Source organism: Botryllus schlosseri, chromosome 11 (genome assembly GCF_051294905.1).
Source record: "Botryllus schlosseri isolate E-star chromosome 11, Bs_hap1, whole genome shotgun sequence".
NCBI lineage: Eukaryota > Metazoa > Chordata > Ascidiacea > Stolidobranchia > Styelidae > Botryllus > Botryllus schlosseri.
This window is the reverse complement of record NC_137246.1, coordinates 14,596,456-14,623,268: the sequence shown is the minus strand read 5'-3', so window position 1 is coordinate 14,623,268 and position 26,813 is coordinate 14,596,456. Positions and strand designations below refer to the sequence as shown.

The 26,813-nt window shown below is 47.2% G+C and overlaps 1 protein-coding gene, 1 long non-coding RNA gene and 59 other non-coding genes across 61 annotated transcripts in view; 60 read left to right on the top strand and 1 right to left on the bottom strand.

The window, feature by feature from the left end:
* Window positions 1-26,813, bottom strand: part of LOC145451148 (dynein beta chain, ciliary-like) — a 346,083-nt gene that overhangs the window by 180,633 nt on the left and 138,637 nt on the right. The window lies entirely within an intron of this gene.
* The window catches only part of LOC145450777 (uncharacterized), a 188,587-nt gene that overhangs the window by 66,454 nt on the left and 95,320 nt on the right, over window positions 1-26,813 (top strand). The gene's annotated exons all lie outside the window — the stretch shown is intronic.
* On the top strand, window positions 31-149 carry LOC145451330 (5S ribosomal RNA). Its single transcript, XR_013918834.1, has one exon. It is a non-coding gene; the product is annotated as a 5S ribosomal RNA (ribosomal RNA).
* Window positions 497-615, top strand: LOC145451328 (5S ribosomal RNA). Its single transcript, XR_013918832.1, has one exon. It is a non-coding gene; the product is annotated as a 5S ribosomal RNA (ribosomal RNA).
* On the top strand, window positions 963-1,081 carry LOC145451327 (5S ribosomal RNA). The gene has a single exon (XR_013918831.1). It is a non-coding gene; the product is annotated as a 5S ribosomal RNA (ribosomal RNA).
* Window positions 1,429-1,547, top strand: LOC145451326 (5S ribosomal RNA). Its single transcript, XR_013918829.1, has one exon. It is a non-coding gene; the product is annotated as a 5S ribosomal RNA (ribosomal RNA).
* LOC145451408 (5S ribosomal RNA) lies at window positions 1,792-1,910 on the top strand. The gene has a single exon (XR_013918906.1). It is a non-coding gene; the product is annotated as a 5S ribosomal RNA (ribosomal RNA).
* LOC145451407 (5S ribosomal RNA) lies at window positions 2,260-2,378 on the top strand. The gene has a single exon (XR_013918905.1). It is a non-coding gene; the product is annotated as a 5S ribosomal RNA (ribosomal RNA).
* On the top strand, window positions 2,726-2,844 carry LOC145451381 (5S ribosomal RNA). The gene has a single exon (XR_013918881.1). It is a non-coding gene; the product is annotated as a 5S ribosomal RNA (ribosomal RNA).
* Window positions 3,192-3,310, top strand: LOC145451325 (5S ribosomal RNA). Its single transcript, XR_013918828.1, has one exon. It is a non-coding gene; the product is annotated as a 5S ribosomal RNA (ribosomal RNA).
* On the top strand, window positions 3,658-3,776 carry LOC145451324 (5S ribosomal RNA). Its single transcript, XR_013918827.1, has one exon. It is a non-coding gene; the product is annotated as a 5S ribosomal RNA (ribosomal RNA).
* LOC145451406 (5S ribosomal RNA) lies at window positions 4,021-4,139 on the top strand. The gene has a single exon (XR_013918904.1). It is a non-coding gene; the product is annotated as a 5S ribosomal RNA (ribosomal RNA).
* Window positions 4,487-4,605, top strand: LOC145451322 (5S ribosomal RNA). Its single transcript, XR_013918825.1, has one exon. It is a non-coding gene; the product is annotated as a 5S ribosomal RNA (ribosomal RNA).
* On the top strand, window positions 4,953-5,071 carry LOC145451320 (5S ribosomal RNA). Its single transcript, XR_013918824.1, has one exon. It is a non-coding gene; the product is annotated as a 5S ribosomal RNA (ribosomal RNA).
* On the top strand, window positions 5,421-5,539 carry LOC145451405 (5S ribosomal RNA). Its single transcript, XR_013918903.1, has one exon. It is a non-coding gene; the product is annotated as a 5S ribosomal RNA (ribosomal RNA).
* Window positions 5,887-6,005, top strand: LOC145451380 (5S ribosomal RNA). The gene has a single exon (XR_013918880.1). It is a non-coding gene; the product is annotated as a 5S ribosomal RNA (ribosomal RNA).
* On the top strand, window positions 6,353-6,471 carry LOC145451319 (5S ribosomal RNA). The gene has a single exon (XR_013918823.1). It is a non-coding gene; the product is annotated as a 5S ribosomal RNA (ribosomal RNA).
* Window positions 6,819-6,937, top strand: LOC145451318 (5S ribosomal RNA). The gene has a single exon (XR_013918822.1). It is a non-coding gene; the product is annotated as a 5S ribosomal RNA (ribosomal RNA).
* On the top strand, window positions 7,287-7,405 carry LOC145451404 (5S ribosomal RNA). Its single transcript, XR_013918902.1, has one exon. It is a non-coding gene; the product is annotated as a 5S ribosomal RNA (ribosomal RNA).
* On the top strand, window positions 7,753-7,871 carry LOC145451379 (5S ribosomal RNA). Its single transcript, XR_013918879.1, has one exon. It is a non-coding gene; the product is annotated as a 5S ribosomal RNA (ribosomal RNA).
* On the top strand, window positions 8,219-8,337 carry LOC145451317 (5S ribosomal RNA). The gene has a single exon (XR_013918821.1). It is a non-coding gene; the product is annotated as a 5S ribosomal RNA (ribosomal RNA).
* LOC145451316 (5S ribosomal RNA) lies at window positions 8,685-8,803 on the top strand. Its single transcript, XR_013918820.1, has one exon. It is a non-coding gene; the product is annotated as a 5S ribosomal RNA (ribosomal RNA).
* Window positions 9,048-9,166, top strand: LOC145451402 (5S ribosomal RNA). The gene has a single exon (XR_013918900.1). It is a non-coding gene; the product is annotated as a 5S ribosomal RNA (ribosomal RNA).
* On the top strand, window positions 9,514-9,632 carry LOC145451391 (5S ribosomal RNA). Its single transcript, XR_013918890.1, has one exon. It is a non-coding gene; the product is annotated as a 5S ribosomal RNA (ribosomal RNA).
* On the top strand, window positions 9,980-10,098 carry LOC145451315 (5S ribosomal RNA). Its single transcript, XR_013918819.1, has one exon. It is a non-coding gene; the product is annotated as a 5S ribosomal RNA (ribosomal RNA).
* LOC145451401 (5S ribosomal RNA) lies at window positions 10,448-10,566 on the top strand. Its single transcript, XR_013918899.1, has one exon. It is a non-coding gene; the product is annotated as a 5S ribosomal RNA (ribosomal RNA).
* On the top strand, window positions 10,914-11,032 carry LOC145451378 (5S ribosomal RNA). Its single transcript, XR_013918878.1, has one exon. It is a non-coding gene; the product is annotated as a 5S ribosomal RNA (ribosomal RNA).
* On the top strand, window positions 11,380-11,498 carry LOC145451314 (5S ribosomal RNA). The gene has a single exon (XR_013918818.1). It is a non-coding gene; the product is annotated as a 5S ribosomal RNA (ribosomal RNA).
* On the top strand, window positions 11,846-11,964 carry LOC145451313 (5S ribosomal RNA). The gene has a single exon (XR_013918817.1). It is a non-coding gene; the product is annotated as a 5S ribosomal RNA (ribosomal RNA).
* LOC145451400 (5S ribosomal RNA) lies at window positions 12,209-12,327 on the top strand. The gene has a single exon (XR_013918898.1). It is a non-coding gene; the product is annotated as a 5S ribosomal RNA (ribosomal RNA).
* Window positions 12,675-12,793, top strand: LOC145451312 (5S ribosomal RNA). The gene has a single exon (XR_013918816.1). It is a non-coding gene; the product is annotated as a 5S ribosomal RNA (ribosomal RNA).
* On the top strand, window positions 13,141-13,259 carry LOC145451309 (5S ribosomal RNA). Its single transcript, XR_013918814.1, has one exon. It is a non-coding gene; the product is annotated as a 5S ribosomal RNA (ribosomal RNA).
* On the top strand, window positions 13,607-13,725 carry LOC145451308 (5S ribosomal RNA). Its single transcript, XR_013918813.1, has one exon. It is a non-coding gene; the product is annotated as a 5S ribosomal RNA (ribosomal RNA).
* LOC145451307 (5S ribosomal RNA) lies at window positions 14,073-14,191 on the top strand. Its single transcript, XR_013918812.1, has one exon. It is a non-coding gene; the product is annotated as a 5S ribosomal RNA (ribosomal RNA).
* Window positions 14,541-14,659, top strand: LOC145451399 (5S ribosomal RNA). Its single transcript, XR_013918897.1, has one exon. It is a non-coding gene; the product is annotated as a 5S ribosomal RNA (ribosomal RNA).
* LOC145451377 (5S ribosomal RNA) lies at window positions 15,007-15,125 on the top strand. The gene has a single exon (XR_013918877.1). It is a non-coding gene; the product is annotated as a 5S ribosomal RNA (ribosomal RNA).
* Window positions 15,473-15,591, top strand: LOC145451306 (5S ribosomal RNA). Its single transcript, XR_013918811.1, has one exon. It is a non-coding gene; the product is annotated as a 5S ribosomal RNA (ribosomal RNA).
* LOC145451305 (5S ribosomal RNA) lies at window positions 15,939-16,057 on the top strand. Its single transcript, XR_013918810.1, has one exon. It is a non-coding gene; the product is annotated as a 5S ribosomal RNA (ribosomal RNA).
* LOC145451304 (5S ribosomal RNA) lies at window positions 16,405-16,523 on the top strand. The gene has a single exon (XR_013918809.1). It is a non-coding gene; the product is annotated as a 5S ribosomal RNA (ribosomal RNA).
* Window positions 16,768-16,886, top strand: LOC145451393 (5S ribosomal RNA). Its single transcript, XR_013918892.1, has one exon. It is a non-coding gene; the product is annotated as a 5S ribosomal RNA (ribosomal RNA).
* LOC145451303 (5S ribosomal RNA) lies at window positions 17,234-17,352 on the top strand. Its single transcript, XR_013918808.1, has one exon. It is a non-coding gene; the product is annotated as a 5S ribosomal RNA (ribosomal RNA).
* LOC145451302 (5S ribosomal RNA) lies at window positions 17,700-17,818 on the top strand. The gene has a single exon (XR_013918807.1). It is a non-coding gene; the product is annotated as a 5S ribosomal RNA (ribosomal RNA).
* LOC145451384 (5S ribosomal RNA) lies at window positions 18,168-18,286 on the top strand. Its single transcript, XR_013918884.1, has one exon. It is a non-coding gene; the product is annotated as a 5S ribosomal RNA (ribosomal RNA).
* Window positions 18,634-18,752, top strand: LOC145451375 (5S ribosomal RNA). Its single transcript, XR_013918876.1, has one exon. It is a non-coding gene; the product is annotated as a 5S ribosomal RNA (ribosomal RNA).
* LOC145451301 (5S ribosomal RNA) lies at window positions 19,100-19,218 on the top strand. The gene has a single exon (XR_013918806.1). It is a non-coding gene; the product is annotated as a 5S ribosomal RNA (ribosomal RNA).
* LOC145451300 (5S ribosomal RNA) lies at window positions 19,566-19,684 on the top strand. The gene has a single exon (XR_013918805.1). It is a non-coding gene; the product is annotated as a 5S ribosomal RNA (ribosomal RNA).
* On the top strand, window positions 19,929-20,047 carry LOC145451372 (5S ribosomal RNA). The gene has a single exon (XR_013918873.1). It is a non-coding gene; the product is annotated as a 5S ribosomal RNA (ribosomal RNA).
* LOC145451374 (5S ribosomal RNA) lies at window positions 20,395-20,513 on the top strand. The gene has a single exon (XR_013918875.1). It is a non-coding gene; the product is annotated as a 5S ribosomal RNA (ribosomal RNA).
* On the top strand, window positions 20,861-20,979 carry LOC145451296 (5S ribosomal RNA). The gene has a single exon (XR_013918803.1). It is a non-coding gene; the product is annotated as a 5S ribosomal RNA (ribosomal RNA).
* On the top strand, window positions 21,327-21,445 carry LOC145451295 (5S ribosomal RNA). Its single transcript, XR_013918802.1, has one exon. It is a non-coding gene; the product is annotated as a 5S ribosomal RNA (ribosomal RNA).
* On the top strand, window positions 21,795-21,913 carry LOC145451360 (5S ribosomal RNA). Its single transcript, XR_013918862.1, has one exon. It is a non-coding gene; the product is annotated as a 5S ribosomal RNA (ribosomal RNA).
* Window positions 22,261-22,379, top strand: LOC145451294 (5S ribosomal RNA). Its single transcript, XR_013918801.1, has one exon. It is a non-coding gene; the product is annotated as a 5S ribosomal RNA (ribosomal RNA).
* On the top strand, window positions 22,727-22,845 carry LOC145451293 (5S ribosomal RNA). Its single transcript, XR_013918800.1, has one exon. It is a non-coding gene; the product is annotated as a 5S ribosomal RNA (ribosomal RNA).
* Window positions 23,193-23,311, top strand: LOC145451292 (5S ribosomal RNA). The gene has a single exon (XR_013918799.1). It is a non-coding gene; the product is annotated as a 5S ribosomal RNA (ribosomal RNA).
* LOC145451217 (5S ribosomal RNA) lies at window positions 23,661-23,779 on the top strand. The gene has a single exon (XR_013918729.1). It is a non-coding gene; the product is annotated as a 5S ribosomal RNA (ribosomal RNA).
* Window positions 24,127-24,245, top strand: LOC145451291 (5S ribosomal RNA). The gene has a single exon (XR_013918798.1). It is a non-coding gene; the product is annotated as a 5S ribosomal RNA (ribosomal RNA).
* Window positions 24,593-24,711, top strand: LOC145451290 (5S ribosomal RNA). The gene has a single exon (XR_013918797.1). It is a non-coding gene; the product is annotated as a 5S ribosomal RNA (ribosomal RNA).
* On the top strand, window positions 25,059-25,177 carry LOC145451289 (5S ribosomal RNA). The gene has a single exon (XR_013918796.1). It is a non-coding gene; the product is annotated as a 5S ribosomal RNA (ribosomal RNA).
* LOC145451348 (5S ribosomal RNA) lies at window positions 25,527-25,645 on the top strand. Its single transcript, XR_013918850.1, has one exon. It is a non-coding gene; the product is annotated as a 5S ribosomal RNA (ribosomal RNA).
* LOC145451288 (5S ribosomal RNA) lies at window positions 25,993-26,111 on the top strand. Its single transcript, XR_013918795.1, has one exon. It is a non-coding gene; the product is annotated as a 5S ribosomal RNA (ribosomal RNA).
* Window positions 26,459-26,577, top strand: LOC145451286 (5S ribosomal RNA). Its single transcript, XR_013918794.1, has one exon. It is a non-coding gene; the product is annotated as a 5S ribosomal RNA (ribosomal RNA).

Genomic DNA, 26,813 nt, shown 5'->3' with positions numbered 1-26,813 from the left:
TTTAAAACGGCACAGATTGTAGCCAATGTCGCCTACGACCATACCACGTTGAACATACCCGATCTCGTCTGATCTCGGAAGTCAAGCAACGTTGGGCGCGGTTAGTACTTGCATGGGTGACCGGCTGGGAATACCGTGTGCCGTAGGCAGCTTTTGCATTATTGTCGCACAAACTCGGTCAATTTGGAATTGTAGTAGGCCTAACGCATTTTCCTTATATCGCAATCTCGTACCGTTTTGAAATGACGAAAATTGCAAAAAATAACTTTGACACGGAGAGCATAATTTACTTGGGTTTTTTCATGACCAGGTACAAGAACAGAGCAGGATGCCAACGATATTCGACCGCTAGCAGTCTTTTCTCTCCGGTTGGGTCGAAAGTGGCTCGGCGCAATCAGACAATCTGCTTTTTGGCGTCTCGTTGGCAGCATGGCGACTTTTCGCCTGAGAGAAACGGAAAATGTCATTTAAAACGGCACAGATTGTAGCCAATGTCGCCTACGACCATACCACGTTGAACATACCCGATCTCGTCTGATCTCGGAAGTCAAGCAACGTTGGGCGCGGTTAGTACTTGCATGGGTGACCGGCTGGGAATACCGTGTGCCGTAGGCAGCTTTTGCATTATTGTCGCACAAACTCGGTCAATTTGGAATTGTAGTAGGCCTAACGCATTTTCCTTATATCGCAATCTCGTACCGTTTTGAAATGACGAAAATTGCAAAAAATAACTCTGACACGGAGAGCATAATTTACTTGGTTTTTTTCATGACCAGGTACAAGAACAGAGCAGGATGCCAACGATATTCGACCGCTAGCAGACTTTTCTCTCCGGTTGGGTCGAAAGTGGCTCGGCGCAATCAGACAATCTGCTTTTTGGCGTCTCGTTGGCAGCATGGCGACTTTTCGCCCGAGAGAAAGGGAAGCCGTCATTTAAAAGGGCACAAATTGTCACATCGTTCGCCTACGACCATACCACGTTGAACATACCCGATCTCGTCTGATCTCGGAAGTCAAGCAACGTTGGGCGCGGTTAGTACTTGCATGGGTGACCGGCTGGGAATACCGTGTGCCGTAGGCAGCTTTTGCATTATTGTCGCACAAACTCGGTCAATTTGGAATTGTAGTAGGCCTAACGCATTTTCCTTATATCGCAATCTCGTACCGTTTTGAAATGACGAAAATTGCAAAAAATAACTCTGACACGGAGAGCATAATTTACTTGGGTTTTTTCATGACCAGGTACAAGAACAGAGCAGGATGCCAACGATATTCGACCGCTAGCAGTCTTTTCTCTCCGGTTGGGTCGAAAGTGGCTCGGCGCAATCAGACAATCTGCTTTTTGGCGTCTCGTTGGCAGCATGGCGACTTTTCGCCTGAGAGAAACGGAAAATGTCATTTAAAACGGCACAGATTGTAGCCAATGTCGCCTACGACCATACCACGTTGAACATACCCGATCTCGTCTGATCTCGGAAGTCAAGCAACGTTGGGCGCGGTTAGTACTTGCATGGGTGACCGGCTGGGAATACCGTGTGCCGTAGGCAGCTTTTGCATTATTGTAGCACAAACTCGGTCAATTTGTAATTGTAGTACATAGATACAAGAAAAAAGCAGGATAATGCCAATGATATTCGACCGCTAGCAGACGTTTCTCTCCGGTTGGGTCGAAAGTGGCTCGGCTCAATCAGACAATCTGCTTTTCAGGCGTCTCGTTGGCAGCGTGGCGAATTTTTAGCCTGAGAGAAACGGAAAATGTCATTTAAAACGGCACAGATTGTAGCCAATGTCGCCTACGACCATACCACGTTGAACACACCCGATCTCGTCTGATCTCGGAAGTCAAGCAACGTTGGGCGCGGTTAGTACTTGCATGGGTGACCGGCTGGGAATACCGTGTGCCGTAGGCAGCTTTTGCATTATTGTAGCCCAAACTCGATCAATTTGTAATTGTAGTAGGCCTAACGCATTTTCCTTATATCGCAATCTCGTACCGTTTTGAAATGACGAAAATTGCAAAAAATAACTCTGACACGGAGAGCATAATTTACTTGGTTTTTTTCATGACCAGGTACAAGAACAGAGCAGGATGCCAACGATATTCGACCGCTAGCAGTCTTTTCTCTCCGGTTGGGTCGAAAGTGGCTCGGCGCAATCAGACAATCTGCTTTTCAGGCGTCTCGTTGGCAGCGTGGCGAATTTTTAGCCTGAGAGAAACGGAAAATGTCATTTAAAACGGCACAGATTGCAACCACTGTCGCCTACGACCATACCACGTTGAACACACCCGATCTCGTCTGATCTCGGAAGTCAAGCAACGTTGGGCGCGGTTAGTACTTGCATGGGTGACCGGCTGGGAATACCGTGTGCCGTAGGCAGCTTTTGCATTATTGTAGCCCAAACTCGATCAATTTGTAATTGTAGTAGGCCTAACGCATTTTCCTTATATCGCAATCTCGTACCGTTTTGAAATGACGAAAATTGCAAAAAAGAACTCTGACACGGAGAGCATAATTTACTTGGTTTTTTTCATGACCAGGTACAAGAACAGAGCAGGATGCCAACGATATTCGACCGCTAGCAGACTTTTCTCTCCGGTTGGGTCGAAAGTGGCTCGGCGCAATCAGACAATCTGCTTTTTGGCGTCTCGTTGGCAGCATGGCGACTTTTCGCCCGAGAGAAAGGGAAGCCGTCATTTAAAAGGGCACAAATTGTCACATCGTTCGCCTACGACCATACCACGTTGAACATACCCGATCTCGTCTGATCTCGGAAGTCAAGCAACGTTGGACGCGGTTAGTACTTGCATGGGTGACCGGCTGGGAATACCGTGTGCCGTAGGCAGCTTTTGCATTATTGTCGCACAAACTCGGTCAATTTGGAATTGTAGTAGGCCTAACGCATTTTCCTTATATCGCAATCTCGTACCGTTTTGAAATGACGAAAATTGCAAAAAATAACTCTGACACGGAGAGCATAATTTACTTGGGTTTTTTCATGACCAGGTACAAGAACAGAGCAGGATGCCAACGATATTCGACCGCTAGCAGTCTTTTCTCTCCGGTTGGGTCGAAAGTGGCTCGGCGCAATCAGACAATCTGCTTTTTGGCGTCTCGTTGGCAGCATGGCGACTTTTCGCCTGAGAGAAACGGAAAATGTCATTTAAAACGGCACAGATTGTAGCCAATGTCGCCTACGACCATACCACGTTGAACATACCCGATCTCGTCTGATCTCGGAAGTCAAGCAACGTTGGGCGCGGTTAGTACTTGCATGGGTGACCGGCTGGGAATACCGTGTGCCGTAGGCAGCTTTTGCATTATTGTCGCACAAACTCGGTCAATTTGGAATTGTAGTAGGCCTAACGCATTTTCCTTATATCGCAATCTCGTACCGTTTTGAAATGACGAAAATTGCAAAAAATAACTCTGACACGGAGAGCATAATTTACTTGGGTTTTTTCATGACCAGGTACAAGAACAGAGCAGGATGCCAACGATATTCGACCGCTAGCAGTCTTTTCTCTCCGGTTGGGTCGAAAGTGGCTCGGCGCAATCAGACAATCTGCTTTTTGGCGTCTCGTTGGCAGCATGGCGACTTTTCGCCTGAGAGAAACGGAAAATGTCATTTAAAACGGCACAGATTGTAGCCAATGTCGCCTACGACCATACCACGTTGAACATACCCGATCTCGTCTGATCTCGGAAGTCAAGCAACGTTGGGCGCGGTTAGTACTTGCATGGGTGACCGGCTGGGAATACCGTGTGCCGTAGGCAGCTTTTGCATTATTGTAGCACAAACTCGGTCAATTTGTAATTGTAGTACATAGATACAAGAAAAAAGCAGGATAATGCCAATGATATTCGACCGCTAGCAGACGTTTCTCTCCGGTTGGGTCGAAAGTGGCTCGGCTCAATCAGACAATCTGCTTTTCAGGCGTCTCGTTGGCAGCGTGGCGAATTTTTAGCCTGAGAGAAACGGAAAATGTCATTTAAAACGGCACAGATTGCAACCACTGTCGCCTACGACCATACCACGTTGAACACACCCGATCTCGTCTGATCTCGGAAGTCAAGCAACGTTGGGCGCGGTTAGTACTTGCATGGGTGACCGGCTGGGAATACCGTGTGCCGTAGGCAGCTTTTGCATTATTGTAGCCCAAACTCGATCAATTTGTAATTGTAGTAGGCCTAACGCATTTTCCTTATATCGCAATCTCGTACCGTTTTGAAATGACGAAAATTGCAAAAAATAACTCTGACACGGAGAGCATAATTTACTTGGTTTTTTTCATGACCAGGTACAAGAGCAGAGCAGGATGCCAACGATATTCGACCGCTAGCAGACTTTTCTCTCCGGTTGGGTCGAAAGTGGCTCGGCGCAATCAGACAATCTGCTTTTTGGCGTCTCGTTGGCAGCATGGCGACTTTTCGCCCGAGAGAAAGGGAAGCCGTCATTTAAAAGGGCACAAATTGTCACATCGTTCGCCTACGACCATACCACGTTGAACATACCCGATCTCGTCTGATCTCGGAAGTCAAGCAACGTTGGGCGCGGTTAGTACTTGCATGGGTGACCGGCTGGGAATACCGTGTGCCGTAGGCAGCTTTTGCATTATTGTCGCACAAACTCGGTCAATTTGGAATTGTAGTAGGCCTAACGCATTTTCCTTATATCGCAATCTCGTACCGTTTTGAAATGACGAAAATTGCAAAAAATAACTCTGACACGGAGAGCATAATTTACTTGGGTTTTTTCATGACCAGGTACAAGAACAGAGCAGGATGCCAACGATATTCGACCGCTAGCAGTCTTTTCTCTCCGGTTGGGTCGAAAGTGGCTCGGCGCAATCAGACAATCTGCTTTTTGGCGTCTCGTTGGCAGCATGGCGACTTTTCGCCTGAGAGAAACGGAAAATGTCATTTAAAACGGCACAGATTGTAGCCAATGTCGCCTACGACCATACCACGTTGAACATACCCGATCTCGTCTGATCTCGGAAGTCAAGCAACGTTGGGCGCGGTTAGTACTTGCATGGGTGACCGGCTGGGAATACCGTGTGCCGTAGGCAGCTTTTGCATTATTGTAGCCCAAACTCGATCAATTTGTAATTGTAGTAGGCCTAACGCATTTTCCTTATATCGCAATCTCGTACCGTTTTGAAATGACGAAAATTGCAAAAAATAACTCTGACACGGAGAGCATAATTTACTTGGTTTTTTTCATGACCAGGTACAAGAACAGAGCAGGATGCCAACGATATTCGACCGCTAGCAGTCTTTTCTCTCCGGTTGGGTCGAAAGTGGCTCGGCGCAATCAGACAATCTGCTTTTCAGGCGTCTCGTTGGCAGCGTGGCGAATTTTTAGCCTGAGAGAAACGGAAAATGTCATTTAAAACGGCACAGATTGCAACCACTGTCGCCTACGACCATACCACGTTGAACACACCCGATCTCGTCTGATCTCGGAAGTCAAGCAACGTTGGGCGCGGTTAGTACTTGCATGGGTGACCGGCTGGGAATACCGTGTGCCGTAGGCAGCTTTTGCATTATTGTAGCCCAAACTCGATCAATTTGTAATTGTAGTAGGCCTAACGCATTTTCCTTATATCGCAATCTCGTACCGTTTTGAAATGACGAAAATTGCAAAAAAGAACTCTGACACGGAGAGCATAATTTACTTGGTTTTTTTCATGACCAGGTACAAGAACAGAGCAGGATGCCAACGATATTCGACCGCTAGCAGACTTTTCTCTCCGGTTGGGTCGAAAGTGGCTCGGCGCAATCAGACAATCTGCTTTTTGGCGTCTCGTTGGCAGCATGGCGACTTTTCGCCCGAGAGAAAGGGAAGCCGTCATTTAAAAGGGCACAAATTGTCACATCGTTCGCCTACGACCATACCACGTTGAACATACCCGATCTCGTCTGATCTCGGAAGTCAAGCAACGTTGGACGCGGTTAGTACTTGCATGGGTGACCGGCTGGGAATACCGTGTGCCGTAGGCAGCTTTTGCATTATTGTCGCACAAACTCGGTCAATTTGGAATTGTAGTAGGCCTAACGCATTTTCCTTATATCGCAATCTCGTACCGTTTTGAAATGACGAAAATTGCAAAAAATAACTCTGACACGGAGAGCATAATTTACTTGGGTTTTTTCATGACCAGGTACAAGAACAGAGCAGGATGCCAACGATATTCGACCGCTAGCAGACTTTTCTCTCCGGTTGGGTCGAAAGTGGCTCGGCGCAATCAGACAATCTGCTTTTTGGCGTCTCGTTGGCAGCATGGCGACTTTTCGCCCGAGAGAAAGGGAAGCCGTCATTTAAAAGGGCACAAATTGTCACATCGTTCGCCTACGACCATACCACGTTGAACATACCCGATCTCGTCTGATCTCGGAAGTCAAGCAACGTTGGGCGCGGTTAGTACTTGCATGGGTGACCGGCTGGGAATACCGTGTGCCGTAGGCAGCTTTTGCATTATTGTCGCACAAACTCGGTCAATTTGGAATTGTAGTAGGCCTAACGCATTTTCCTTATATCGCAATCTCGTACCGTTTTGAAATGACGAAAATTGCAAAAAATAACTCTGACACGGAGAGCATAATTTACTTGGGTTTTTTCATGACCAGGTACAAGAACAGAGCAGGATGCCAACGATATTCGACCGCTAGCAGTCTTTTCTCTCCGGTTGGGTCGAAAGTGGCTCGGCGCAATCAGACAATCTGCTTTTTGGCGTCTCGTTGGCAGCATGGCGACTTTTCGCCTGAGAGAAACGGAAAATGTCATTTAAAACGGCACAGATTGTAGCCAATGTCGCCTACGACCATACCACGTTGAACATACCCGATCTCGTCTGATCTCGGAAGTCAAGCAACGTTGGGCGCGGTTAGTACTTGCATGGGTGACCGGCTGGGAATACCGTGTGCCGTAGGCAGCTTTTGCATTATTGTAGCCCAAACTCGATCAATTTGTAATTGTAGTAGGCCTAACGCATTTTCCTTATATCGCAATCTCGTACCGTTTTGAAATGACGAAAATTGCAAAAAATAACTCTGACACGGAGAGCATAATTTACTTGGTTTTTTTCATGACCAGGTACAAGAACAGAGCAGGATGCCAACGATATTCGACCGCTAGCAGTCTTTTCTCTCCGGTTGGGTCGAAAGTGGCTCGGCGCAATCAGACAATCTGCTTTTCAGGCGTCTCGTTGGCAGCGTGGCGAATTTTTAGCCTGAGAGAAACGGAAAATGTCATTTAAAACGGCACAGATTGCAACCACTGTCGCCTACGACCATACCACGTTGAACACACCCGATCTCGTCTGATCTCGGAAGTCAAGCAACGTTGGGCGCGGTTAGTACTTGCATGGGTGACCGGCTGGGAATACCGTGTGCCGTAGGCAGCTTTTGCATTATTGTAGCCCAAACTCGATCAATTTGTAATTGTAGTAGGCCTAACGCATTTTCCTTATATCGCAATCTCGTACCGTTTTGAAATGACGAAAATTGCAAAAAAGAACTCTGACACGGAGAGCATAATTTACTTGGTTTTTTTCATGACCAGGTACAAGAACAGAGCAGGATGCCAACGATATTCGACCGCTAGCAGACTTTTCTCTCCGGTTGGGTCGAAAGTGGCTCGGCGCAATCAGACAATCTGCTTTTTGGCGTCTCGTTGGCAGCATGGCGACTTTTCGCCCGAGAGAAAGGGAAGCCGTCATTTAAAAGGGCACAAATTGTCACATCGTTCGCCTACGACCATACCACGTTGAACATACCCGATCTCGTCTGATCTCGGAAGTCAAGCAACGTTGGACGCGGTTAGTACTTGCATGGGTGACCGGCTGGGAATACCGTGTGCCGTAGGCAGCTTTTGCATTATTGTCGCACAAACTCGGTCAATTTGGAATTGTAGTAGGCCTAACGCATTTTCCTTATATCGCAATCTCGTACCGTTTTGAAATGACGAAAATTGCAAAAAATAACTCTGACACGGAGAGCATAATTTACTTGGGTTTTTTCATGACCAGGTACAAGAACAGAGCAGGATGCCAACGATATTCGACCGCTAGCAGTCTTTTCTCTCCGGTTGGGTCGAAAGTGGCTCGGCGCAATCAGACAATCTGCTTTTTGGCGTCTCGTTGGCAGCATGGCGACTTTTCGCCTGAGAGAAACGGAAAATGTCATTTAAAACGGCACAGATTGTAGCCAATGTCGCCTACGACCATACCACGTTGAACATACCCGATCTCGTCTGATCTCGGAAGTCAAGCAACGTTGGGCGCGGTTAGTACTTGCATGGGTGACCGGCTGGGAATACCGTGTGCCGTAGGCAGCTTTTGCATTATTGTCGCACAAACTCGGTCAATTTGGAATTGTAGTAGGCCTAACGCATTTTCCTTATATCGCAATCTCGTACCGTTTTGAAATGACGAAAATTGCAAAAAATAACTCTGACACGGAGAGCATAATTTACTTGGGTTTTTTCATGACCAGGTACAAGAACAGAGCAGGATGCCAACGATATTCGACCGCTAGCAGTCTTTTCTCTCCGGTTGGGTCGAAAGTGGCTCGGCGCAATCAGACAATCTGCTTTTTGGCGTCTCGTTGGCAGCATGGCGACTTTTCGCCTGAGAGAAACGGAAAATGTCATTTAAAACGGCACAGATTGTAGCCAATGTCGCCTACGACCATACCACGTTGAACATACCCGATCTCGTCTGATCTCGGAAGTCAAGCAACGTTGGGCGCGGTTAGTACTTGCATGGGTGACCGGCTGGGAATACCGTGTGCCGTAGGCAGCTTTTGCATTATTGTAGCACAAACTCGGTCAATTTGTAATTGTAGTACATAGATACAAGAAAAAAGCAGGATAATGCCAATGATATTCGACCGCTAGCAGACGTTTCTCTCCGGTTGGGTCGAAAGTGGCTCGGCTCAATCAGACAATCTGCTTTTCAGGCGTCTCGTTGGCAGCGTGGCGAATTTTTAGCCTGAGAGAAACGGAAAATGTCATTTAAAACGGCACAGATTGCAACCACTGTCGCCTACGACCATACCACGTTGAACACACCCGATCTCGTCTGATCTCGGAAGTCAAGCAACGTTGGGCGCGGTTAGTACTTGCATGGGTGACCGGCTGGGAATACCGTGTGCCGTAGGCAGCTTTTGCATTATTGTAGCCCAAACTCGATCAATTTGTAATTGTAGTAGGCCTAACGCATTTTCCTTATATCGCAATCTCGTACCGTTTTGAAATGACGAAAATTGCAAAAAATAACTCTGACACGGAGAGCATAATTTACTTGTTTTTTTTCATGACCAGGTACAAGAACAGAGCAGGATGCCAACGATATTCGACCGCTAGCAGACTTTTCTCTCCGGTTGGGTCGAAAGTGGCTCGGCGCAATCAGACAATCTGCTTTTTGGCGTCTCGTTGGCAGCATGGCGACTTTTCGCCCGAGAGAAAGGGAAGCCGTCATTTAAAAGGGCACAAATTGTCACATCGTTCGCCTACGACCATACCAGGTTGAACATACCCGATCTCGTCTGATCTCGGAAGTCAAGCAACGTTGGGCGCGGTTAGTACTTGCATGGGTGACCGGCTGGGAATACCGTGTGCCGTAGGCAGCTTTTGCATTATTGTCGCACAAACTCGGTCAATTTGGAATTGTAGTAGGCCTAACGCATTTTCCTTATATCGCAATCTCGTACCGTTTTGAAATGACGAAAATTGCAAAAAATAACTCTGACACGGAGAGCATAATTTACTTGGGTTTTTTCATGACCAGGTACAAGAACAGAGCAGGATGCCAACGATATTCGACCGCTAGCAGTCTTTTCTCTCCGGTTGGGTCGAAAGTGGCTCGGCGCAATCAGACAATCTGCTTTTTGGCGTCTCGTTGGCAGCATGGCGACTTTTCGCCTGAGAGAAACGGAAAATGTCATTTAAAACGGCACAGATTGTAGCCAATGTCGCCTACGACCATACCACGTTGAACATACCCGATCTCGTCTGATCTCGGAAGTCAAGCAACGTTGGGCGCGGTTAGTACTTGCATGGGTGACCGGCTGGGAATACCGTGTGCCGTAGGCAGCTTTTGCATTATTGTAGCCCAAACTCGATCAATTTGTAATTGTAGTAGGCCTAACGCATTTTCCTTATATCGCAATCTCGTACCGTTTTGAAATGACGAAAATTGCAAAAAATAACTCTGACACGGAGAGCATAATTTACTTGGTTTTTTTCATGACCAGGTACAAGAACAGAGCAGGATGCCAACGATATTCGACCGCTAGCAGTCTTTTCTCTCCGGTTGGGTCGAAAGTGGCTCGGCGCAATCAGACAATCTGCTTTTCAGGCGTCTCGTTGGCAGCGTGGCGAATTTTTAGCCTGAGAGAAACGGAAAATGTCATTTAAAACGGCACAGATTGCAACCACTGTCGCCTACGACCATACCACGTTGAACACACCCGATCTCGTCTGATCTCGGAAGTCAAGCAACGTTGGGCGCGGTTAGTACTTGCATGGGTGACCGGCTGGGAATACCGTGTGCCGTAGGCAGCTTTTGCATTATTGTAGCCCAAACTCGATCAATTTGTAATTGTAGTAGGCCTAACGCATTTTCCTTATATCGCAATCTCGTACCGTTTTGAAATGACGAAAATTGCAAAAAATAACTCTGACACGGAGAGCATAATTTACTTGGTTTTTTTCATGACCAGGTACAAGAACAGAGCAGGATGCCAACGATATTCGACCGCTAGCAGACTTTTCTCTCCGGTTGGGTCGAAAGTGGCTCGGCGCAATCAGACAATCTGCTTTTTGGCGTCTCGTTGGCAGCATGGCGACTTTTCGCCCGAGAGAAAGGGAAGCCGTCATTTAAAAGGGCACAAATTGTCACATCGTTCGCCTACGACCATACCACGTTGAACATACCCGATCTCGTCTGATCTCGGAAGTCAAGCAACGTTGGACGCGGTTAGTACTTGCATGGGTGACCGGCTGGGAATACCGTGTGCCGTAGGCAGCTTTTGCATTATTGTCGCACAAACTCGGTCAATTTGGAATTGTAGTAGGCCTAACGCATTTTCCTTATATCGCAATCTCGTACCGTTTTGAAATGACGAAAATTGCAAAAAATAACTCTGACACGGAGAGCATAATTTACTTGGGTTTTTTCATGACCAGGTACAAGAACAGAGCAGGATGCCAACGATATTCGACCGCTAGCAGTCTTTTCTCTCCGGTTGGGTCGAAAGTGGCTCGGCGCAATCAGACAATCTGCTTTTTGGCGTCTCGTTGGCAGCATGGCGACTTTTCGCCTGAGAGAAACGGAAAATGTCATTTAAAACGGCACAGATTGTAGCCAATGTCGCCTACGACCATACCACGTTGAACATACCCGATCTCGTCTGATCTCGGAAGTCAAGCAACGTTGGGCGCGGTTAGTACTTGCATGGGTGACCGGCTGGGAATACCGTGTGCCGTAGGCAGCTTTTGCATTATTGTCGCACAAACTCGGTCAATTTGGAATTGTAGTAGGCCTAACGCATTTTCCTTATATCGCAATCTCGTACCGTTTTGAAATGACGAAAATTGCAAAAAATAACTCTGACACGGAGAGCATAATTTACTTGGGTTTTTTCATGACCAGGTACAAGAACAGAGCAGGATGCCAACGATATTCGACCGCTAGCAGTCTTTTCTCTCCGGTTGGGTCGAAAGTGGCTCGGCGCAATCAGACAATCTGCTTTTTGGCGTCTCGTTGGCAGCATGGCGACTTTTCGCCTGAGAGAAACGGAAAATGTCATTTAAAACGGCACAGATTGTAGCCAATGTCGCCTACGACCATACCACGTTGAACATACCCGATCTCGTCTGATCTCGGAAGTCAAGCAACGTTGGGCGCGGTTAGTACTTGCATGGGTGACCGGCTGGGAATACCGTGTGCCGTAGGCAGCTTTTGCATTATTGTAGCACAAACTCGGTCAATTTGTAATTATAGTACATAGATACAAGAAAAAAGCAGGATAATGCCAATGATATTCGACCGCTAGCAGACGTTTCTCTCCGGTTGGGTCGAAAGTGGCTCGGCTCAATCAGACAATCTGCTTTTCAGGCGTCTCGTTGGCAGCGTGGCGAATTTTTAGCCTGAGAGAAACGGAAAATGTCATTTAAAACGGCACAGATTGCAACCACTGTCGCCTACGACCATACCACGTTGAACACACCCGATCTCGTCTGATCTCGGAAGTCAAGCAACGTTGGGCGCGGTTAGTACTTGCATGGGTGACCGGCTGGGAATACCGTGTGCCGTAGGCAGCTTTTGCATTATTGTAGCCCAAACTCGATCAATTTGTAATTGTAGTAGGCCTAACGCATTTTCCTTATATCGCAATCTCGTACCGTTTTGAAATGACGAAAATTGCAAAAAATAACTCTGACACGGAGAGCATAATTTACTTGGTTTTTTTCATGACCAGGTACAAGAACAGAGCAGGATGCCAACGATATTCGACCGCTAGCAGACTTTTCTCTCCGGTTGGGTCGAAAGTGGCTCGGCGCAATCAGACAATCTGCTTTTTGGCGTCTCGTTGGCAGCATGGCGACTTTTCGCCCGAGAGAAAGGGAAGCCGTCATTTAAAAGGGCACAAATTGTCACATCGTTCGCCTACGACCATACCACGTTGAACATACCCGATCTCGTCTGATCTCGGAAGTCAAGCAACGTTGGGCGCGGTTAGTACTTGCATGGGTGACCGGCTGGGAATACCGTGTGCCGTAGGCAGCTTTTGCATTATTGTCGCACAAACTCGGTCAATTTGGAATTGTAGTAGGCCTAACGCATTTTCCTTATATCGCAATCTCGTACCGTTTTGAAATGACGAAAATTGCAAAAAATAACTCTGACACGGAAAGCATAATTTACTTGGGTTTTTTCATGACCAGGTACAAGAACAGAGCAGGATGCCAACGATATTCGACCGCTAGCAGTCTTTTCTCTCCGGTTGGGTCGAAAGTGGCTCGGCGCAATCAGACAATCTGCTTTTTGGCGTCTCGTTGGCAGCATGGCGACTTTTCGCCTGAGAGAAACGGAAAATGTCATTTAAAACGGCACAGATTGTAGCCAATGTCGCCTACGACCATACCACGTTGAACATACCCGATCTCGTCTGATCTCGGAAGTCAAGCAACGTTGGGCGCGGTTAGTACTTGCATGGGTGACCGGCTGGGAATACCGTGTGCCGTAGGCAGCTTTTGCATTATTGTAGCCCAAACTCGATCAATTTGTAATTGTAGTAGGCCTAACGCATTTTCCTTATATCGCAATCTCGTACCGTTTTGAAATGACGAAAATTGCAAAAAATAACTCTGACACGGAGAGCATAATTTACTTGGTTTTTTTCATGACCAGGTACAAGAACAGAGCAGGATGCCAACGATATTCGACCGCTAGCAGACTTTTCTCTCCGGTTGGGTCGAAAGTGGCTCGGCGCAATCAGACAATCTGCTTTTTGGCGTCTCGTTGGCAGCATGGCGACTTTTCGCCCGAGAGAAAGGGAAGCCGTCATTTAAAAGGGCACAAATTGTCACATCGTTCGCCTACGACCATACCACGTTGAACATACCCGATCTCGTCTGATCTCGGAAGTCAAGCAACGTTGGGCGCGGTTAGTACTTGCATGGGTGACCGGCTGGGAATACCGTGTGCCGTAGGCAGCTTTTGCATTATTGTCGCACAAACTCGGTCAATTTGGAATTGTAGTAGGCCTAACGCATTTTCCTTATATCGCAATCTCGTACCGTTTTGAAATGACGAAAATTGCAAAAAATAACTCTGACACGGAGAGCATAATTTACTTGGGTTTTTTCATGACCAGGTACAAGAACAGAGCAGGATGCCAACGATATTCGACCGCTAGCAGTCTTTTCTCTCCGGTTGGGTCGAAAGTGGCTCGGCGCAATCAGACAATCTGCTTTTTGGCGTCTCGTTGGCAGCATGGCGACTTTTCGCCTGAGAGAAACGGAAAATGTCATTTAAAACGGCACAGATTGTAGCCAATGTCGCCTACGACCATACCACGTTGAACATACCCGATCTCGTCTGATCTCGGAAGTCAAGCAACGTTGGGCGCGGTTAGTACTTGCATGGGTGACCGGCTGGGAATACCGTGTGCCGTAGGCAGCTTTTGCATTATTGTAGCCCAAACTCGATCAATTTGTAATTGTAGTAGGCCTAACGCATTTTCCTTATATCGCAATCTCGTACCGTTTTGAAATGACGAAAATTGCAAAAAATAACTCTGACACGGAGAGCATAATTTACTTGGTTTTTTTCATGACCAGGTACAAGAACAGAGCAGGATGCCAACGATATTCGACCGCTAGCAGTCTTTTCTCTCCGGTTGGGTCGAAAGTGGCTCGGCGCAATCAGACAATCTGCTTTTCAGGCGTCTCGTTGGCAGCGTGGCGAATTTTTAGCCTGAGAGAAACGGAAAATGTCATTTAAAACGGCACAGATTGCAACCACTGTCGCCTACGACCATACCACGTTGAACACACCCGATCTCGTCTGATCTCGGAAGTCAAGCAACGTTGGGCGCGGTTAGTACTTGCATGGGTGACCGGCTGGGAATACCGTGTGCCGTAGGCAGCTTTTGCATTATTGTAGCCCAAACTCGATCAATTTGTAATTGTAGTAGGCCTAACGCATTTTCCTTATATCGCAATCTCGTACCGTTTTGAAATGACGAAAATTGCAAAAAAGAACTCTGACACGGAGAGCATAATTTACTTGGTTTTTTTCATGACCAGGTACAAGAACAGAGCAGGATGCCAACGATATTCGACCGCTAGCAGACTTTTCTCTCCGGTTGGGTCGAAAGTGGCTCGGCGCAATCAGACAATCTGCTTTTTGGCGTCTCGTTGGCAGCATGGCGACTTTTCGCCCGAGAGAAAGGGAAGCCGTCATTTAAAAGGGCACAAATTGTCACATCGTTCGCCTACGACCATACCACGTTGAACATACCCGATCTCGTCTGATCTCGGAAGTCAAGCAACGTTGGACGCGGTTAGTACTTGCATGGGTGACCGGCTGGGAATACCGTGTGCCGTAGGCAGCTTTTGCATTATTGTCGCACAAACTCGGTCAATTTGGAATTGTAGTAGGCCTAACGCATTTTCCTTATATCGCAATCTCGTACCGTTTTGAAATGACGAAAATTGCAAAAAATAACTCTGACACGGAGAGCATAATTTACTTGGGTTTTTTCATGACCAGGTACAAGAACAGAGCAGGATGCCAACGATATTCGACCGCTAGCAGTCTTTTCTCTCCGGTTGGGTCGAAAGTGGCTCGGCGCAATCAGACAATCTGCTTTTTGGCGTCTCGTTGGCAGCATGGCGACTTTTCGCCTGAGAGAAACGGAAAATGTCATTTAAAACGGCACAGATTGTAGCCAATGTCGCCTACGACCATACCACGTTGAACATACCCGATCTCGTCTGATCTCGGAAGTCAAGCAACGTTGGGCGCGGTTAGTACTTGCATGGGTGACCGGCTGGGAATACCGTGTGCCGTAGGCAGCTTTTGCATTATTGTCGCACAAACTCGGTCAATTTGGAATTGTAGTAGGCCTAACGCATTTTCCTTATATCGCAATCTCGTACCGTTTTGAAATGACGAAAATTGCAAAAAATAACTCTGACACGGAGAGCATAATTTACTTGGGTTTTTTCATGACCAGGTACAAGAACAGAGCAGGATGCCAACGATATTCGACCGCTAGCAGTCTTTTCTCTCCGGTTGGGTCGAAAGTGGCTCGGCGCAATCAGACAATCTGCTTTTTGGCGTCTCGTTGGCAGCATGGCGACTTTTCGCCTGAGAGAAACGGAAAATGTCATTTAAAACGGCACAGATTGTAGCCAATGTCGCCTACGACCATACCACGTTGAACATACCCGATCTCGTCTGATCTCGGAAGTCAAGCAACGTTGGGCGCGGTTAGTACTTGCATGGGTGACCGGCTGGGAATACCGTGTGCCGTAGGCAGCTTTTGCATTATTGTCGCACAAACTCGGTCAATTTGGAATTGTAGTAGGCCTAACGCATTTTCCTTATATCGCAATCTCGTACCGTTTTGAAATGACGAAAATTGCAAAAAATAACTCTGACACGGAGAGCATAATTTACTTGGGTTTTTTCATGACCAGGTACAAGAACAGAGCAGGATGCCAACGATATTCGACCGCTAGCAGTCTTTTCTCTCCGGTTGGGTCGAAAGTGGCTCGGCGCAATCAGACAATCTGCTTTTTGGCGTCTCGTTGGCAGCATGGCAACTTTTCGCCTGAGAGAAACGGAAAATGTCATTTAAAACGGCACAGATTGTAGCCAATGTCGCCTACGACCATACCACGTTGAACATACCCGATCTCGTCTGATCTCGGAAGTCAAGCAACGTTGGGCGCGGTTAGTACTTGCATGGGTGACCGGCTGGGAATACCGTGTGCCGTAGGCAGCTTTTGCATTATTGTAGCACAAACTCGGTCAATTTGTAATTGTAGTACATAGATACAAGAAAAAAGCAGGATAATGCCAATGATATTCGACCGCTAGCAGACGTTTCTCTCCGGTTGGGTCGAAAGTGGCTCGGCTCAATCAGACAATCTGCTTTTCAGGCGTCTCGTTGGCAGCGTGGCGAATTTTTAGCCTGAGAGAAACGGAAAATGTCATTTAAAACGGCACAGATTGCAACCACTGTCGCCTACGACCATACCACGTTGAACACACCCGATCTCGTCTGATCTCGGAAGTCAAGCAACGTTGGGCGCGGTTAGTACTTGCATGGGTGACCGGCTGGGAATACCGTGTGCCGTAGGCAGCTTTTGCATTATTGTAGCCCAAACTCGATCAATTTGTAATTGTAGTAGGCCTAACGCATTTTCCTTATATCGCAATCTCGTACCGTTTTGAAATGACGAAAATTGCAAAAAATAACTCTGACACGGAGAGCATAATTTACTTGGTTTTTTTCATGACCAGGTACAAGAACAGAGCAGGATGCCAACGATATTCGACCGCTAGCAGACTTTTCTCTCCGGTTGGGTCGAAAGTGGCTCGGCGCAATCAGACAATCTGCTTTTTGGCGTCTCGTTGGCAGCATGGCGACTTTTCGCCCGAGAGAAAGGGAAGCCGTCATTTAAAAGGGCACAAATTGTCACATCGTTCGCCTACGACCATACCACGTTGAACATACCCGATCTCGTCTGATCTCGGAAGTCAAGCAACGTTGGGCGCGGTTAGTACTTGCATGGGTGACCGGCTGGGAATACCGTGTGCCGTAGGCAGCTTTTGCATTATTGTCGCACAAACTCGGTCAATTTGGAATTGTAGTAGGCCTAACGCATTTTCCTTATATCGCAATCTCGTACCGTTTTGAAATGACGAAAATTGCAAAAAATAACTCTGACACGGAGAGCATAATTTACTTGGGTTTTTTCATGACCAGGTACAAGAACAGAGCAGGATGCCAACGATATTCGACCGCTAGCAGTCTTTTCTCTCCGGTTGGGTCGAAAGTGGCTCGGCGCAATCAGACAATCTGCTTTTTGGCGTCTCGTTGGCAGCATGGCGACTTTTCGCCTGAGAGAAACGGAAAATGTCATTTAAAACGGCACAGATTGTAGCCAATGTCGCCTACGACCATACCACGTTGAACATACCCGATCTCGTCTGATCTCGGAAGTCAAGCAACGTTGGGCGCGGTTAGTACTTGCATGGGTGACCGGCTGGGAATACCGTGTGCCGTAGGCAGCTTTTGCATTATTGTAGCCCAAACTCGATCAATTTGTAATTGTAGTAGGCCTAACGCATTTTCCTTATATCGCAATCTCGTACCGTTTTGAAATGACGAAAATTGCAAAAAATAACTCTGACACGGAGAGCATAATTTACTTGGTTTTTTTCATGACCAGGTACAAGAACAGAGCAGGATGCCAACGATATTCGACCGCTAGCAGTCTTTTCTCTCCGGTTGGGTCGAAAGTGGCTCGGCGCAATCAGACAATCTGCTTTTCAGGCGTCTCGTTGGCAGCGTGGCGAATTTTTAGCCTGAGAGAAACGGAAAATGTCATTTAAAACGGCACAGATTGCAACCACTGTCGCCTACGACCATACCACGTTGAACACACCCGATCTCGTCTGATCTCGGAAGTCAAGCAACGTTGGGCGCGGTTAGTACTTGCATGGGTGACCGGCTGGGAATACCGTGTGCCGTAGGCAGCTTTTGCATTATTGTAGCCCAAACTCGATCAATTTGTAATTGTAGTAGGCCTAACGCATTTTCCTTATATCGCAATCTCGTACCGTTTTGAAATGACGAAAATTGCAAAAAAGAACTCTGACACGGAGAGCATAATTTACTTGGTTTTTTTCATGACCAGGTACAAGAACAGAGCAGGATGCCAACGATATTCGACCGCTAGCAGACTTTTCTCTCCGGTTGGGTCGAAAGTGGCTCGGCGCAATCAGACAATCTGCTTTTTGGCGTCTCGTTGGCAGCATGGCGACTTTTCGCCCGAGAGAAAGGGAAGCCGTCATTTAAAAGGGCACAAATTGTCACATCGTTCGCCTACGACCATACCACGTTGAACATACCCGATCTCGTCTGATCTCGGAAGTCAAGCAACGTTGGACGCGGTTAGTACTTGCATGGGTGACCGGCTGGGAATACCGTGTGCCGTAGGCAGCTTTTGCATTATTGTCGCACAAACTCGGTCAATTTGGAATTGTAGTAGGCCTAACGCATTTTCCTTATATCGCAATCTCGTACCGTTTTGAAATGACGAAAATTGCAAAAAATAACTCTGACACGGAGAGCATAATTTACTTGGGTTTTTTCATGACCAGGTACAAGAACAGAGCAGGATGCCAACGATATTCGACCGCTAGCAGTCTTTTCTCTCCGGTTGGGTCGAAAGTGGCTCGGCGCAATCAGACAATCTGCTTTTTGGCGTCTCGTTGGCAGCATGGCGACTTTTCGCCTGAGAGAAACGGAAAATGTCATTTAAAACGGCACAGATTGTAGCCAATGTCGCCTACGACCATACCACGTTGAACATACCCGATCTCGTCTGATCTCGGAAGTCAAGCAACGTTGGGCGCGGTTAGTACTTGCATGGGTGACCGGCTGGGAATACCGTGTGCCGTAGGCAGCTTTTGCATTATTGTCGCACAAACTCGGTCAATTTGGAATTGTAGTAGGCCTAACGCATTTTCCTTATATCGCAATCTCGTACCGTTTTGAAATGACGAAAATTGCAAAAAATAACTCTGACACGGAGAGCATAATTTACTTGGGTTTTTTCATGACCAGGTACAAGAACAGAGCAGGATGCCAACGATATTCGACCGCTAGCAGTCTTTTCTCTCCGGTTGGGTCGAAAGTGGCTCGGCGCAATCAGACAATCTGCTTTTTGGCGTCTCGTTGGCAGCATGGCGACTTTTCGCCTGAGAGAAACGGAAAATGTCATTTAAAACGGCACAGATTGTAGCCAATGTCGCCTACGACCATACCACGTTGAACATACCCGATCTCGTCTGATCTCGGAAGTCAAGCAACGTTGGGCGCGGTTAGTACTTGCATGGGTGACCGGCTGGGAATACCGTGTGCCGTAGGCAGCTTTTGCATTATTGTAGCACAAACTCGGTCAATTTGTAATTGTAGTACATAGATACAAGAAAAAAGCAGGATAATGCCAATGATATTCGACCGCTAGCAGACGTTTCTCTCCGGTTGGGTCGAAAGTGGCTCGGCTCAATCAGACAATCTGCTTTTCAGGCGTCTCGTTGGCAGCGTGGCGAATTTTTAGCCTGAGAGAAACGGAAAATGTCATTTAAAACGGCACAGATTGCAACCACTGTCGCCTACGACCATACCACGTTGAACACACCCGATCTCGTCTGATCTCGGAAGTCAAGCAACGTTGGGCGCGGTTAGTACTTGCATGGGTGACCGGCTGGGAATACCGTGTGCCGTAGGCAGCTTTTGCATTATTGTAGCCCAAACTCGATCAATTTGTAATTGTAGTAGGCCTAACGCATTTTCCTTATATCGCAATCTCGTACCGTTTTGAAATGACGAAAATTGCAAAAAATAACTCTGACACGGAGAGCATAATTTACTTGGTTTTTTTCATGACCAGGTACAAGAACAGAGCAGGATGCCAACGATATTCGACCGCTAGCAGACTTTTCTCTCCGGTTGGGTCGAAAGTGGCTCGGCGCAATCAGACAATCTGCTTTTTGGCGTCTCGTTGGCAGCATGGCGACTTTTCGCCCGAGAGAAAGGGAAGCCGTCATTTAAAAGGGCACAAATTGTCACATCGTTCGCCTACGACCATACCACGTTGAACATACCCGATCTCGTCTGATCTCGGAAGTCAAGCAACGTTGGACGCGGTTAGTACTTGCATGGGTGACCGGCTGGGAATACCGTGTGCCGTAGGCAGCTTTTGCATTATTGTCGCACAAACTCGGTCAATTTGGAATTGTAGTAGGCCTAACGCATTTTCCTTATATCGCAATCTCGTACCGTTTTGAAATGACGAAAATTGCAAAAAATAACTCTGACACGGAGAGCATAATTTACTTGGGTTTTTTCATGACCAGGTACAAGAACAGAGCAGGATGCCAACGATATTCGACCGCTAGCAGTCTTTTCTCTCCGGTTGGGTCGAAAGTGGCTCGGCGCAATCAGACAATCTGCTTTTTGGCGTCTCGTTGGCAGCATGGCGACTTTTCGCCTGAGAGAAACGGAAAATGTCATTTAAAACGGCACAGATTGTAGCCAATGTCGCCTACGACCATACCACGTTGAACATACCCGATCTCGTCTGATCTCGGAAGTCAAGCAACGTTGGGCGCGGTTAGTACTTGCATGGGTGACCGGCTGGGAATACCGTGTGCCGTAGGCAGCTTTTGCATTATTGTCGCACAAACTCGGTCAATTTGGAATTGTAGTAGGCCTAACGCATTTTCCTTATATCGCAATCTCGTACCGTTTTGAAATGACGAAAATTGCAAAAAATAACTCTGACACGGAGAGCATAATTTACTTGGGTTTTTTCATGACCAGGTACAAGAACAGAGCAGGATGCCAACGATATTCGACCGCTAGCAGTCTTTTCTCTCCGGTTGGGTCGAAAGTGGCTCGGCGCAATCAGACAATCTGCTTTTTGGCGTCTCGTTGGCAGCATGGCGACTTTTCGCCTGAGAGAAACGGAAAATGTCATTTAAAACGGCACAGATTGTAGCCAATGTCGCCTACGACCATACCACGTTGAACATACCCGATCTCGTCTGATCTCGGAAGTCAAGCAACGTTGGGCGCGGTTAGTACTTGCATGGGTGACCGGCTGGGAATACCGTGTGCCGTAGGCAGCTTTTGCATTATTGTAGCCCAAACTCGATCAATTTGTAATTGTAGTAGGCCTAACGCATTTTCCTTATATCGCAATCTCGTACCGTTTTGAAATGACGAAAATTGCAAAAAATAACTCTGACACGGAGAGCATAATTTACTTGGTTTTTTTCATGACCAGGTACAAGAACAGAGCAGGATGCCAACGATATTCGACCGCTAGCAGTCTTTTCTCTCCGGTTGGGTCGAAAGTGGCTCGGCGCAATCAGACAATCTGCTTTTCAGGCGTCTCGTTGGCAGCGTGGCGAATTTTTAGCCTGAGAGAAACGGAAAATGTCATTTAAAACGGCACAGATTGCAACCACTGTCGCCTACGACCATACCACGTTGAACACACCCGATCTCGTCTGATCTCGGAAGTCAAGCAACGTTGGGCGCGGTTAGTACTTGCATGGGTGACCGGCTGGGAATACCGTGTGCCGTAGGCAGCTTTTGCATTATTGTAGCCCAAACTCGATCAATTTGTAATTGTAGTAGGCCTAACGCATTTTCCTTATATCGCAATCTCGTACCGTTTTGAAATGACGAAAATTGCAAAAAATAACTCTGACACGGAGAGCATAATTTACTTGGTTTTTTTCATGACCAGGTACAAGAACAGAGCAGGATGCCAACGATATTCGACCGCTAGCAGACTTTTCTCTCCGGTTGGGTCGAAAGTGGCTCGGCGCAATCAGACAATCTGCTTTTTGGCGTCTCGTTGGCAGCATGGCGACTTTTCGCCCGAGAGAAAGGGAAGCCGTCATTTAAAAGGGCACAAATTGTCACATCGTTCGCCTACGACCATACCACGTTGAACATACCCGATCTCGTCTGATCTCGGAAGTCAAGCAACGTTGGGCGCGGTTAGTACTTGCATGGGTGACCGGCTGGGAATACCGTGTGCCGTAGGCAGCTTTTGCATTATTGTCGCACAAACTCGGTCAATTTGGAATTGTAGTAGGCCAAACGCATTTTCCTTATATCGCAATCTCGTACCGTTTTGAAATGACGAAAATTGCAAAAAATAACTCTGACACGGATAGCATAATTTACTTGGGTTTTTTCATGACCAGGTACAAGAACAGAGCAGGATGCCAACGATATTCGACCGCTAGCAGTCTTTTCTCTCCGGTTGGGTCGAAAGTGGCTCGGCGCAATCAGACAATCTGCTTTTTGGCGTCTCGTTGGCAGCATGGCGACTTTTCGCCTGAGAGAAACGGAAAATGTCATTTAAAACGGCACAGATTGTAGCCAATGTCGCCTACGACCATACCACGTTGAACATACCCGATCTCGTCTGATCTCGGAAGTCAAGCAACGTTGGGCGCGGTTAGTACTTGCATGGGTGACCGGCTGGGAATACCGTGTGCCGTAGGCAGCTTTTGCATTATTGTCGCACAAACTCGGTCAATTTGGAATTGTAGTAGGCCTAACGCATTTTCCTTATATCGCAATCTCGTACCGTTTTGAAATGACGAAAATTGCAAAAAATAACTCTGACACGGAGAGCATAATTTACTTGGGTTTTTTCATGACCAGGTACAAGAACAGAGCAGGATGCCAACGATATTCGACCGCTAGCAGTCTTTTCTCTCCGGTTGGGTCGAAAGTGGCTCGGCGCAATCAGACAATCTGCTTTTTGGCGTCTCGTTGGCAGCATGGCGACTTTTCGCCTGAGAGAAACGGAAAATGTCATTTAAAACGGCACAGATTGTAGCCAATGTCGCCTACGACCATACCACGTTGAACATACCCGATCTCGTCTGATCTCGGAAGTCAAGCAACGTTGGGCGCGGTTAGTACTTGCATGGGTGACCGGCTGGGAATACCGTGTGCCGTAGGCAGCTTTTGCATTATTGTAGCCCAAACTCGATCAATTTGTAATTGTAGTAGGCCTAACGCATTTTCCTTATATCGCAATCTCGTACCGTTTTGAAATGACGAAAATTGCAAAAAATAACTCTGACACGGAGAGCATAATTTACTTGGTTTTTTTCATGACCAGGTACAAGAACAGAGCAGGATGCCAACGATATTCGACCGCTAGCAGTCTTTTCTCTCCGGTTGGGTCGAAAGTGGCTCGGCGCAATCAGACAATCTGCTTTTCAGGCGTCTCGTTGGCAGCGTGGCGAATTTTTAGCCTGAGAGAAACGGAAAATGTCATTTAAAACGGCACAGATTGCAACCACTGTCGTCTACGACCATACCACGTTGAACACACCCGATCTCGTCTGATCTCGGAAGTCAAGCAACGTTGGGCGCGGTTAGTACTTGCATGGGTGACCGGCTGGGAATACCGTGTGCCGTAGGCAGCTTTTGCATTATTGTAGCCCAAACTCGATCAATTTGTAATTGTAGTAGGCCTAACGCATTTTCCTTATATCGCAATCTCGTACCGTTTTGAAATGACGAAAATTGCAAAAAATAACTCTGACACGGAGAGCATAATTTACTTGGTTTTTTTCATGACCAGGTACAAGAACAGAGCAGGATGCCAACGATATTCGACCGCTAGCAGACTTTTCTCTCCGGTTGGGTCGAAAGTGGCTCGGCGCAATCAGACAATCTGCTTTTTGGCGTCTCGTTGGCAGCATGGCGACTTTTCGCCCGAGAGAAAGGGAAGCCGTCATTTAAAAGGGCACAAATTGTCACATCGTTCGCCTACGACCATACCACGTTGAACATACCCGATCTCGTCTGATCTCGGAAGTCAAGCAACGTTGGGCGCGGTTAGTACTTGCATGGGTGACCGGCTGGGAATACCGTGTGCCGTAGGCAGCTTTTGCATTATTGTCGCACAAACTCGGTCAATTTGGAATTGTAGTAGGCCTAACGCATTTTCCTTATATCGCAATCTCGTACCGTTTTGAAATGACGAAAATTGCAAAAAATAACTCTGACACGGAGAGCATAATTTACTTGGGTTTTTTCATGACCAGGTACAAGAACAGAGCAGGATGCCAACGATATTCGACCGCTAGCAGTCTTTTCTCTCCGGTTGGGTCGAAAGTGGCTCGGCGCAATCAGACAATCTGCTTTTTGGCGTCTCGTTGGCAGCATGGCGACTTTTCGCCTGAGAGAAACGGAAAATGTCATTTAAAACGGCACAGATTGTAGCCAATGTCGCCTACGACCATACCACGTTGAACATACCCGATCTCGTCTGATCTCGGAAGTCAAGCAACGTTGGGCGCGGTTAGTACTTGCATGGGTGACCGGCTGGGAATACCGTGTGCCGTAGGCAGCTTTTGCATTATTGTAGCCCAAACTCGATCAATTTGTAATTGTAGTAGGCCTAACGCATTTTCCTTATATCGCAATCTCGTACCGTTTTGAAATGACGAAAATTGCAAAAAATAACTCTGACACGGAGAGCATAATTTACTTGGTTTTTTTCATGACCAGGTACAAGAACAGAGCAGGATGCCAACGATATTCGACCGCTAGCAGACTTTTCTCTCCGGTTGGGTCGAAAGTGGCTCGGCGCAATCAGACAATCTGCTTTTTGGCGTCTCGTTGGCAGCATGGCGACTTTTCGCCCGAGAGAAAGGGAAGCCGTCATTTAAAAGGGCACAAATTGTCACATCGTTCGCCTACGACCATACCACGTTGAACATACCCGATCTCGTCTGATCTCGGAAGTCAAGCAACGTTGGGCGCGGTTAGTACTTGCATGGGTGACCGGCTGGGAATACCGTGTGCCGTAGGCAGCTTTTGCATTATTGTAGCCCAAACTCGATCAATTTGTAATTGTAGTAGGCCTAACGCATTTTCCTTATATCGCAATCTCGTACCGTTTTGAAATGACGAAAATTGCAAAAAATAACTCTGACACGGAGAGCATAATTTACTTGGTTTTTTTCATGACCAGGTACAAGAACAGAGCAGGATGCCAACGATATTCGACCGCTAGCAGTCTTTTCTCTCCGGTTGGGTCGAAAGTGGCTCGGCGCAATCAGACAATCTGCTTTTCAGGCGTCTCGTTGGCAGCGTGGCGAATTTTTAGCCTGAGAGAAACCGAAAATGTCATTTAAAACGGCACAGATTGCAACCACTGTCGCCTACGACCATACCACGTTGAACACACCCGATCTCGTCTGATCTCGGAAGTCAAGCAACGTTGGGCGCGGTTAGTACTTGCATGGGTGACCGGCTGGGAATACCGTGTGCCGTAGGCAGCTTTTGCATTATTGTAGCCCAAACTCGATCAATTTGTAATTGTAGTAGGCCTAACGCATTTTCCTTATATCGCAATCTCGTACCGTTTTGAAATGACGAAAATTGCAAAAAATAACTCTGACACGGAGAGCATAATTTACTTGGTTTTTTTCATGACCAGGTACAAGAACAGAGCAGGATGCCAACGATATTCGACCGCTAGCAGACTTTTCTCTCCGGTTGGGTCGAAAGTGGCTCGGCGCAATCAGACAATCTGCTTTTTGGCGTCTCGTTGGCAGCATGGCGACTTTTCGCCCGAGAGAAAGGGAAGCCGTCATTTAAAAGGGCACAAATTGTCACATCGTTCGCCTACGACCATACCACGTTGAACATACCCGATCTCGTCTGATCTCGGAAGTCAAGCAACGTTGGGCGCGGTTAGTACTTGCATGGGTGACCGGCTGGGAATACCGTGTGCCGTAGGCAGCTTTTGCATTATTGTCGCACAAACTCGGTCAATTTGGAATTGTAGTAGGCCTAACGCATTTTCCTTATATCGCAATCTCGTACCGTTTTGAAATGACGAAAATTGCAATAAATAACTCTGACACGGAGAGCATAATTTACTTGGGTTTTTTCATGACCAGGTACAAGAACAGAGCAGGATGCCAACGATATTCGACCGCTAGCAGTCTTTTCTCTCCGGTTGGGTCGAAAGTGGCTCGGCGCAATCAGACAATCTGCTTTTTGGCGTCTCGTTGGCAGCATGGCGACTTTTCGCCTGAGAGAAACGGAAAATGTCATTTAAAACGGCACAGATTGTAGCCAATGTCGCCTACGACCATACCACGTTGAACATACCCGATCTCGTCTGATCTCGGAAGTCAAGCAACGTTGGGCGCGGTTAGTACTTGCATGGGTGACCGGCTGGGAATACCGTGTGCCGTAGGCAGCTTTTGCATTATTGTAGCCCAAACTCGATCAATTTGTAATTGTAGTAGGCCTAACGCATTTTCCTTATATCGCAATCTCGTACCGTTTTGAAATGACGAAAATTGCAAAAAATAACTCTGACACGGAGAGCATAATTTACTTGGTTTTTTTCATGACCAGGTACAAGAACAGAGCAGGATGCCAACGATATTCGACCGCTAGCAGTCTTTTCTCTCCGGTTGGGTCGAAAGTGGC